This window comes from Rutidosis leptorrhynchoides, chromosome 5, assembly GCF_046630445.1.
Source record: "Rutidosis leptorrhynchoides isolate AG116_Rl617_1_P2 chromosome 5, CSIRO_AGI_Rlap_v1, whole genome shotgun sequence".
Taxonomy (NCBI): Eukaryota; Viridiplantae; Streptophyta; class Magnoliopsida; order Asterales; family Asteraceae; genus Rutidosis; species Rutidosis leptorrhynchoides.
In genome coordinates this window covers 411,443,719-411,455,766 of record NC_092337.1, presented here as the reverse complement: position 1 = coordinate 411,455,766, position 12,048 = coordinate 411,443,719, and positions in this window count along the sequence as shown.

The window sequence follows — 12,048 nt, the reverse complement described above, 5'->3', positions numbered from 1 at the left end:
TGGAGTAGGAATGGTTTCATCAGAAGTTACAGGTATTTCAGGTAGTTTAAGTGTTGTACCACTTCTTGTGGTAATAGCTTTAGCTGTTTCATTCCGGGGGTTAGCATTTGTATCGCTAGGTAGACTTCCCGGTTTTCTTTCACCTATTAACCTTGCTAGGTTACTTACTTCTTGTTCCAGATTTTGAATAGAAGCTTGTTGATTTCTAAATGCTTGAGCATTTTGTTCATTTGTTTGTTTTTGAGATGTGAAAAACTGCGTTTGAGTTTCAACTAGCTTCGTCATCATATCTTCTAAATTCGGCTTTTTATCATCGGTTTGTTGTGGTGGTTTGTTTTGAAAATTAGGTCTTTGCTGGCTATAAGTATTATTGGATACTTGTTGATTGCTAGGACCTTGTTGGTTGTTGTATGGAATATTTCGGTTATAATTCTGGTTTTGATTGTAAATCGGTCTTGGCGGTTGATAATTATTCTGATAATTATTTCCAGGCCTTTGGTTTATGTATGAAATATTCTCTCTTTGTTCCATTGTTAATTCAATACTGAGACAATCTTTTGTCAAATGTGGTCCTCCACACTGCTCACAACTAATTCGTATTGAGTGAATATCTTTAGTCATCTTTTCCATTCGTCTCTCCACAGCATCTATCTTTGCGGAAATGGAATCTAAGTCATGGCTAGAATCGGCTCTAGCTGCTTTAGATGATCTAATGATATCTTTTTCTTGGTGCCACTCATGTGAGTGGGAAGCAGTGTTATCAATAATTTTGTAAGCATCAGTTTCGGTTTTCTTCATAATAGAACCACCAGCTGCTATATCTATGTCTTTTCTTGTAGTGATGTCGCATCCTTGGTAGAATATTTGTACTATTTGACAGGTGTCTAAACCATGTTGCGGACATCCTCTTAACAACTTTCCATATCTTGTCCATGCCTCATATAGAGTTTCATTTGGTTTCTGTGTGAACGTAACAATTTCTGCTTGAAGTCTTACGGCTTTAGATGCAGGAAAGAATTGTTTAAGAAATTTGTCAATTAAAACATCCCATGTATCGATCGCCCCTTCAGGTAACGATTCCAACCAATCTTTGGCTTCTCCCTTTAAAGTCCAGGGAAATAACATGAGATATATCTGTTCATCCTCCACTTCTCGGATTTTAAATAGTGTGCAGATCCTATTAAAGGTACGTAGATGTTCATTTGGATCTTCCTTCGGCGCACCACTAAATTGGCATTGATTAGTCACCATATGTAGAATTTGTCCTTTGATTTCATAATCTGGCGCATTAATGTCAGGATGAGTAATTGCGTGACCTTGGCCAGTGCGTTTAGCTCTCATTCGGTCTTCCATACTTAAAGGTTCCAGATTCTCCATAATTGAATTTGTTGAATCGGTATCACTAGATGATTCTGATTTAATGGTTCGTTCCTCAACAATCTCTGTTTGAATGATTGGTGGTTCCGGAGGAAAGTTTAATGGTTCAGGATCTATGAACCGTTCCTGAATATTCTCCGGATTCTCAATTGTGAGGTCGGGTTCAAAAAATGGATTATTGGAAATTTGAACTGAAGTACTTGGTCGACTGGATGACGATTCTAAAGAAAAATCAACGGCGGTTATATTTGCTAAATGTCTTGATCTAGTTACAGGTGGTGAACGTACAAAAGGTGGTGAACGTCTTGCTCGGTGCATTCACTGAATATCCTATTAGTTTTAAAAAGGAAAGAAAAATTATAATAAGTTATCCAATCAATAGACTTTTCTGATTTTGCCCACGTTTCGAATAGCCAAAAGATGCAGCAGAGGGGCAGGATTCGTTTGGTCTCAATATAATTGAGGACTGTTTGGCTCCAATAACCCGGTCCACATACAAATCCAACTATTACTACGAACCAGAAAATTTTGATGTCTATCAATTTAACCACTCAAAATAAATTTTCGTATTTTTAAGAAATTTAGATAAGGAGTAGAACAAAAATCTATGTCCTAAAACTAGAATAGCGAGAAATAAGAAAGAAAAAGAGTTCGTCGGAAAAAGGTTGAAAAAGAAAAATGGTTGAAAAATAAAAGGTGACGGAAAAATAAAAGAAACTTATAAAACTTAAAAATACTTGACTAACCTAACCTTATTACTACAACTAACTTAAAATTATAATCGCAAATTGAAATTACTAATTGGAATGATAATTGATACATAGTAAAAGGTCGTCTAAAAATATTAAAGCTTACAAGAAAAACTAAATCCCAAATGGAAATAACTTTAAAAAGAAACTAAAACTTAAAAAGGCGTCGCAAAATTCTAAAGCACCTAAATCTTAGTCTAAAGAAAAAGCACTTAAGGAATTCTACGGCAAAGCCTAAAAATCTAGGAGTAAAAATAACTATAGCAAAAACTAAGTTTAAAATTAAATATGAGCGAAAAATACAAAAATTACGCTAAAACAAATAAAAAGGTACAAAATATAAAAATAATCTTAAAGTTGTAAAAAGTACAATTTTTATAAAAATATTATTTTTATATTATTTATTTTATAAAAGTATTAGTTTTATAATTTATTAAAACTAATTAAACTAAAAATACAAATTAATTAAATAAAACTAAAACTAATAATTAAATAAACTAACCTAATTAGGGTTATAATATTAATAATTATAAATTAATTAAAACCCTAAACTGTCGGCTGAGGTTACCAGGCCTGTCAACTCAAGCCATGCGATCGCATGGTTTGGAAGTTAAAATCTCATGCGATCGCATGAGGTAGGGTTTCGGGCCAGGAGCTGGGCTGCTACAGTGTTCGAGCCCGAGAGTTTTTTTTTTTTTTTTTCTGTTTTCTAATTTTCTGTTTTTATATAAATACAAAATATTTAAATAAAACTTATATTTTTATAAACTAAAATAAAAATAAAGAAACTTTATAAAACTTTTAAAAAAAACTCTTAAAAATATATAAATTTTTGTTTTTCTTTTTATATTTTTGGTTTTTTTTATATTGTTTTTTAAAAATGATATACAAATATATTTATAAAATATAGTGTTTCGCCGAATCCCCGGCAGCGGCGCCAAAAATACTTAATGTTATGCGAGGTGTATACGAAATAGTTTATATTTTACTAGGAAAAACTATTAAATACGATACAATTTTACACAAGATATTTATTTATTTATAGAATGGATATACTTAAACCTTGCTACAACACTTATAGGCAGTGTACCTAATCGTACAGTAGTGTAGTTTTTAGTAAGTCCGGTTCGTTCCACAGGAAAATCTTTAAACAAAGCTCAACGCTATATTAATTTACTTTTATAAAAATATAAACATATATATAAGTAATATTATTATTATAAAGGGGGTTTTTACCGTTTAATGACCGGTTTGTCGATTTTAAAACTTTAGTCGCAGTTAAAACCAAATGTAAAATATTAAAAATAAATACAAGACTTAAATTAAAGCGTAAAGTAAATAACAATAATGAAATTGCGAATAATAAAAGTGCGATAAAATAAACTTGCGATAATTAAAGAGTACGATAATTAAAAGTGCGATAAAATAAATTAACAATAAAAATGCGATAATTAGAAGTGCAATTAAATATAAAATAAAGGAAATTAAATATGAAATAAAAGAATTATGCTTATTTAAACTTCCGTAATCATGATGTTCGACGTGTTGATTTTAGTTTTATGCCCATGGGTTAATTGTCCTTTGTCCTGGATTATTTAATCTGTCCGTCTGGTTTTTGTCCATAACAGTCCATCAGTCATAAATATAAAGTGCGAGTGTCCTCGTCAAATTATTATTATACCCGAAGTTAAATATTCCAACTAATTGGGGATTCGAATTGTAACAAGGTTTTACTACTTTGTTTAATGAATACACCAGGTTATCGACTGCGTGTAAACCAAGGTTTTACTACTTTGTTAACAATTACACCAATTACCCTTGAATGTAATTTCACCCCTGTTTTAATTATTCTAGTGGCTATTAATCCATTCCCGTGTCCGGTTAAATGAACGATTATTCGTACATATAAATACCCCGCCCATCGTGTCCGATCGAGTGTATATGGTAATTTATAGGGACGCCCAATTGTAAATCTTTATATTAACATTAACAAACTTTCATTTAGTTAAACAAATATAAAGCTCATTAATAGCCCATAGTCTAATTTCCACAAGTGTCGTTCTTTTGTCCAAACCCTAATTATGGTACAAAGCCCAATTACCCAATTTTAGTAATTAGCCCAACATCATGATTACTTCGTTTTAAATAAGCATAATAATAACTTAGCTACGAGACATTAATATAAAAAGGTTGAACATAACTTACAATGATTAAAAATAGCGTAGCGTTACACGGACAGAATTTCGACTTACACCCTTACAACATTCGCTAACATACCCTTATTATTAGAATTATAATTAAAATTAAAATTAAAATATAAATTATATATATATATATTTTACGTATATATGAGAGAAGAGAGAAAGATGGATATGTTTTTGGTTCACCAAAACTCGATTTTATAGGAGATGTGGCCTGACTTTTCATGCCATGCGATCGCATGGACTTCCTTCTTCCTGGCCATGCGATCGCATGGCCAGCTGGGGAGGCTCATTTTTGGTTGTTTTCTTCTGCCGACGGTTTTATAAATAATATAATATATTAAATAATTATAAGAATTATTTAAATATTATATTATATTTATGTGCATAGTTGACTTGTAATTTTTAGTCCGTTGCGTCGAGCGTTGAGAGTTGACTCTGGTCCCGGTTCCGGATTTTCGAACGTCCTTGCGTACAATTTAATATCTTGTACTTTGCGTTTTGAATCTTGTACTCTTGTAATTTCGAGACGTTTCTTATCAATAATTGGAACCTCTTTGATTGTATTTTGTACTTTTGAGCTTTTTGGTCGTTTGCGTCTTCAATTCGTCGAATCTGTCTTTTGTCTTCACCTTTTATTATTTAAACGAATATCACTTGTAAATAGAACAATTGCAACTAAAAGCTTGTCTTTCTTGAGGAATAATGCTATGAAATATATGTTCGTTTTTAGCATTATCAGTTACAGATTCCAGAGTGGAAATGGGAACATATAACGATGGATTTTGTGACCAAATTACCTCGAACTCAGAAACGACATGATATGATTTGGGTAATAGTGGATCGTCTAACTAAAAGTGCTCATTTTCTTGCTACTCGTGAGACAGCTTCGTTAAGTGAGTTAGCCGATTTGTATGTGAAAGAAATAGTTAGTCGACATGGTGTGCCGTTATCGATCGTTTCAGACAGAGATTCCAGATTTGTGTCGAATTTTTGGAACAGTCTTCAACAAAATTTGGGTACACGTGTGAATTTAAGTACAGCTTATCATCCTCAGACAGATGGTCAGAGTGAAAGAACGATACAGACTTTGGAGGATATGTTAAGGGCTTGTGTGTTAGAATACGGTGGTTCGTGGGATACACATTTACCGTTGGTCGAATTCGCGTATAATAATTCATATCATTCGAGTATAGGAATGCCGCCCTATGAAATGTTGTACGATCGTCGTTGCAGAACTCCGACTTGTTGGTTAGAAGCCGGGGAGAAGCAGTTTGCAGGTCCCGAAATTGTTCAAATGACAGCTGAAAAAGTTGCAATTGCGAGAGAAAAGTTGAAAGCCGCTAGAGATAGGCAGAAAATGTATGCTGATCTGCGTAGACGTCCGGTAACTTTTAGTGTGGGTGAACGAGTGTATCTGAAAGTTTCGCCGTGGAAAGGGGTTATCAGATTCGGTAAACGTGGTAAGTTAGCACCGAGATTTATTGGTCCATTTCTGATCAGCGAAGTGTTGAATGATCAGACTGTGGTGCTAGATCTTCCGCCAGAGTTAGCCGGTATTCATAATACATTTAACGTGTGTTATCTTCGAAAGTGTAAAGTCGATGATGAAACACAACTTCTTCCTTTAGAAGATTTAAGGGTCGATTTGAATAAGAAATTGGTGGAATAGCCGGTCCGTGTAGTTGACCGAAAGGTGACTAAGTTGAGAAATAAAGAGATACCGATGGTATTGATCGAGTGGAAACACAGTTTGGGTTCTAATCTTACGTGGGAAACGGAAGAGTTGATGAGAAACCGCTATCCTTATTTGTTTGACCAAGACCAGATTCCGAGGACGGAATCTCCTTAAGGGGGTGGATTTGTAACAGACTGAAACCCGGGCTAGTTGTAAGTTGTCTATTTTTGCCTTTAGGGTTTGTGCTTAGTCTTAAGTGCTTTTTATTTTAATTATTTTATTAGTATTTTAATATAATTGTGTTGTGACCAGTTTGTGACAAGGGTCCCAGAACAGGTTTGTTTATTTTATTTGGACCTCGTTTGGGTTACCTAATCTTGTGCGAAAGATATCAGATAACTGGTAAATACCCGTGTGTTGTGGGGTATGAGGTTTTAACCCCAAATTAAGTGTGAGACCAGCTAATTTCCTCTCAATTGCTCCTGAACCTTCCTCTCACTCACTCTCACCTAACTTCACCTCCTTCAAACAACCCTAAATCATTTGATCTCGAATTAAAGCTTGATTTTGGTGTCAGATCGTTCCTTATGTTGTTGTGATTCTAACAAGGTAAAGTTTATCTGATTTCGTGATCAAATCAGTGTCAAAATGGGTGTTTTAGTCAAGTTTTATGAAAGTGGGTTTTGATGTCCAAATTGGTTCAATTTGTTGTTGTTTGTTCATAAAAGTTGTGGGTTTATGTTTCTAAATGTTTAGTGTAAAAGATGTAACCAGTTTTGAGGTCAAAAACGTGTCCAAAGTTGTGATTTGGTGATTTTGGGTTGAAACCCGTCACTTTGCTGCTGTTGCAGCTGATGAACTACCTTCGGCCGATGGTCGTTGACCATCGACCGATGGTGAGGACGATCGGCCGATGGACGAGACCATCGACCGATGGTGTATGATTTCTGACCAGCGGATGTAATTTTGACGATCGACCGATTGGGGGAGACCATCGACCGATGGTGTGTTGAAGATCGGCCGATGGATGGGACCATCGACCGATGGTCTTAGACAGTGAAAATTTTACTAAGTGTTGATTTATAGCCGTTATGCTGTCCGTGTATTTTTAAGATTTTCAGGATGTAAATTTTGAAAGTGCACAAGTGTTAAGCATGAAAATTTTAGCGGACGCATTTTTTTTACAAATTTGCTATAATTCGCTGTCAGTGTGTCTAATCTTGATGGGAACACTATTCTAACTAGGTTTTTGCTGTTCTCGGGAGAAAAGGACAAGGAGAAAGCTCAGAAATAATAACTGAGCAGTTGCTGGTAATTGGTGAGTGGGTCTATCTACGGATAGAGTTTAAGTAGCATATCATGCTACTGTGGTTGACTCTTTTACCATGCATAGTGTAGGAATTGCTATGATAGAATAATATCGTTTGCCTGATGTTGTATGTGAATTATGTGTACACTGAGTGAATGGCACCAGTCGGGCCTAGGGAGACTGGGGACTCGAGACCGTGCCTGGGAGAGGTTAGAGTTCGTATGAGGTCAACCGTGCCTAGGGGAGGTTGGGTCCATAGGCTACTAATTGTGGAGTATAGTGTGAATGATGCATCCCCTGCATCTGGATAACTATACTGTTAATTGAGTAGCAGGGACTATCGGCAGACTCAGGCCCGATCAGCTGGGAGTCGTGTGCTCGTACAAGCCGCCGATCCTCGTATTGTCTTATTGTATGCTAGTTGGTAGTTAGCAAGTGTTGTTGTTAGTATATAGCTTGTGTGTGGCTTAAGCTATATCTGTTAGATAGATTCCATTCACTTAGCGGTGCGCTAATCCCCCACATATTCTTCCCTTGCAGGTTTAGGTACTGTTAGTCGGGAAGGGTGCTATTGCAGAAGACATGTTTGACAACCCAACTCTGATGTGGACTTTTGTATAAAAAATGTTTTGTGATAACGTAACACCGTTGTGGAAACTTAAACGTAATGACGTGACTTATATTGTGTTTATTATTAAAGTCTTCCGCTGTGTAAAAAAAAAAATGGCCGGTGTTACAAGTGGAAGGTCGCGAGTTCAAACCCGGACTTATTATTATTGTTTAAGGTAGTATTACTATTACCATTATTATTATTATTGTTTTTAAGGGCTACTTCTTTGAGGTAGTATTACTATTACCATTATTATTATTATTGTTATTATTATTATTATCGTATCATTATTATTTTTACCATTTTTTTTATCATTAATATTTTTATTAAAAGTATTATTTTTATACAAATTATCATTTTTATTATTATCAATATCATTTTTTTATATTCAAATAACGATTAATTATAAAACCATATTTGATACATATCACATAACTATATTAATACTTTTATAATAAATATTAATAAATGTAATTAATTAGGTTATTAATAAAAACACATAATTAAAGTAACAATTAATTCACTAATAATACATAAATTTGTTCGATTACCATTATATGTGTTAATATATATATATATATATATATATATATATATATATATATATATATATATATATATATATATATACATACAAATGATATAGGTTTGTGAATCCGAGGCCAACCTTGCACTTGTTCAATGACGTTATATGTATTTTTACTACGAAATACAGTACGGTGAGTTTCATTTGCCTTTTTAACCTTTATATTTTTGGGATGAGAATACATGCGTAATTTTTATAAATGTTTTACGAAATAGACACAAGTAATTGAAACTACATTATATGGGTGAATGATCGAAGCTGAATATGCCCCTTTTGCTTGGTAACCTAGGAAATAGTAAACCGATCTACTAATTGACGCGAATCCTAAAGATAGATCTATTGGGCCTAACGAACCCCATCCAAAGTACTGAATGCTTTAGTACTTCGAATTCGTTTTTATCATGTTCGAAGGATTTCCCGGAATGATAGGGGATATTCTTATATGCATCTTGTTAATGTCGGTTACCAGGTGTTCACCATATGAATGATTTTTGTCTCTATGCATGGGACGTATATTATGAGAACTAGAATGAAATTCTTGTGGTCTATTAAAATGATGAAAATGAATGATTATGATGAACTAATGAACTCACCAACCTTTTGGTTGACACTTTAAAGCATGTTTATTCTCAGGATTGAAAGAAATCTTTCGCTGTGCGTTTGCTCATTTTCAAGATATTACTTGGAGTCTTTCATAGCATATTTCGAGAACGTTGCATCCGAGTCATGGAGTTCATCAAAGATTATTATTAAGTCAATTTATAGTTGGGCAGTAGATATTATGAAATGGTATGCATGCCTGTCAATTTTCAATGTAAAGAAAGTTTGTCTTTTAAAAACAAATGCAATGTTTGTAAAATGTATCATATAGAGGTCAAATACCTTGCGATGTAATCAACTATTATGAATCGTTTATAATGTATATGAACGGGTCCTTTCAGTTGGTATCAGAGCGGTGGTCTTAGCGAACCAGGTCTGCATTAGTGTGTCTAACTGATAAGTCGTTAGGATGCATTAGTGAGTCTGGACTTCGACCGTGTCTACATGTCAAAAGTTTTGCTTATCATTTCTAGTCGGAAATCATCTGCTTATCATCCTTAGAAAATTACCTGCTTATCATTATTAGTCTAGACACGTCTTGCTACATTAATTGCATGAGTAGTGTATAGAAAAAATTCATATCTTAGCGTATCTGCTAAATCATATCTTATCATATCTGTTACTTTAAACTTTGCCTGATATATCCCGCAAATTCCTCCGTAATCTACGAAATCTTTTGATCTATATATATAGATATCCTATGTAAATAGAATATCACCCGATAGCCGGAAAATCATTTTATATCGAAAAATCCTTTATCCAATCGTAAGAAATGGAATTTGTCATCAGTTCAAGTCACTCGGATTCCGAAATGGAATCTCACTCAAGCTCCGAAAGCAGTGTGACCGGAATGGATCAACCAATAAGTCATCACCTATTCTGGATGAATTGGGGATGGGTTTGTAGCCTCCTCAATCATTGGAGACAAGAAGAAGGCGATCCTTTCCATCCACCACATTGCCCTCTTGACGAAGAACCTGAAGCACTTACCGGCAAACCTGTCTGAAACACCATTTTCTCTCTCATTTCCAGAGTATCTCGTCACGAATGTATATTACATCAAATTTTAGATTTTATTTATCTGCTCGTCTGAACTGACAATCACCCCGGTATAATAGAAGAGTTCAACGAACTTCGCGCTCGGGTAGTGGCTTTGGAGAATATGGTGCAGAGATTACGAACACCAGCAGCAGCACCAGCAGCATAACCAGTACCACCATCATCAACGCCAACAGTACCATTACCATCTCTAACCACAACCGCGTCGTAAACCTCAACTTCACAATCTGTCCCACCAACATCAACGTCATACGCACCATAGATACCAAGGAGTACCAACAACAATAACTGACGAAGTATTAATTCATAACTTCATTGGAGAAATATTCCGCGGCGATTATGTAATCTCTAAAGTCTTAGAGATTATCTAATCTAGCCCTAACCATAAATCAGTTAAGCGAACCAAAATGATAGAAGGAAGAGTAGAAACCGTGACAAAAATGGTGTGTGGTTAACAAACTAAACTTGTTTTACCAACAGCATCAACAGTACCGTTAGCGTCACCAGCATCGTCAGTGCAGTCAGCATCAGAATCAACAACACCTATAACATCACAAACTCCGTCAGTTCAAGAATCACTGTGGACATCATTACGAATCAATAACGCGTATATTGTATCAACGAGTTATGAAGAATTAACTCATTCCCTCTGAAGAAATTATATGTATATTTTATAAATATATATTTTGAAATAAAAATAAATCTTTCCGTGCTAAGCTATTGTGTGTGAATCTTAACTACTCGGTTAACTCATATTACAAATATGCAATAATGTACGTCCTTCACCCGCAACTTAACCATCGTTAACTACAATCTCTGTCTCAATTCAACAAATTTCAATTCCTAATAAATCAAGTATATATTTGATTTTACACTTTCATCATCGACGTAACCGAAACTTTTTAGATAACATCATTCGTGCTTTGCGAAGTTCACAAGAATTTAATGAAAACCAACATCACGCCTCAACAAATAACGAAGTATTGATTCATAATTTTAATATTATTGAAGAAATACTTATGTAATCTCTAAATGCCTTCAAGAGATTATTCAATTCTAGTTCCAATCGTAAATCGAATGAGTTTAATTTAGTACTAACTCATTAAAATCTATGTTACATCTGAGGAGAATATATACATATATATTTTCATAAAGATTGTAATAAAATTTTTTTGTACAAAATATTAATTGTGAAATTTTTTTTTACGGGTAGGTAATACCCGAGAGATATATATATATTCACAATTAATATGTTACATTCTTCGAATCAGATTAATTAAATTATCAACTATACTTTCTACTTTCACAATAATTTACATTCTTTCTTAGAAATCAAAACAACCATACTCATTCAAACACAATTACATATTTTGATTTTGAAATCTCAGAATTCAATTCGAGATATAACCGGTACCATCACTTTTAGATTCCTACATCTTTCAAAGCTATATTTTGACTTCAAAACTGTGTTAGAACATCAAATGTATACTAACGATTACAATCTGTGTTCAAATCCTTTGAAAATTTCTGAAGACACTTTAAATAATGAGCAATCGAGATAATGATCCAACCACATATTACCCACGGTTATGTACTTAAAAAGCTCTCGAAACCAAAGTCATAATTCAACACAAATCTGTGTCAGATCCCTTGGCATTTATTAGCAAAAATAACTTTGCAATTCCTTTTCAAAGTAACAAATTCTATCACAGTTCCAGCAAGACAACTTCGATTTTTCATTCGGAGTAGCCTTATCATAATCTTGATATATATGAATACCCTTTTGTTACCGGAGAACCTTTCATATCCCACTACATTAGCAATAAACTTATTCACAACTTCAATAATCTTTGACTTTCCGAAGAATCATTATATTTAC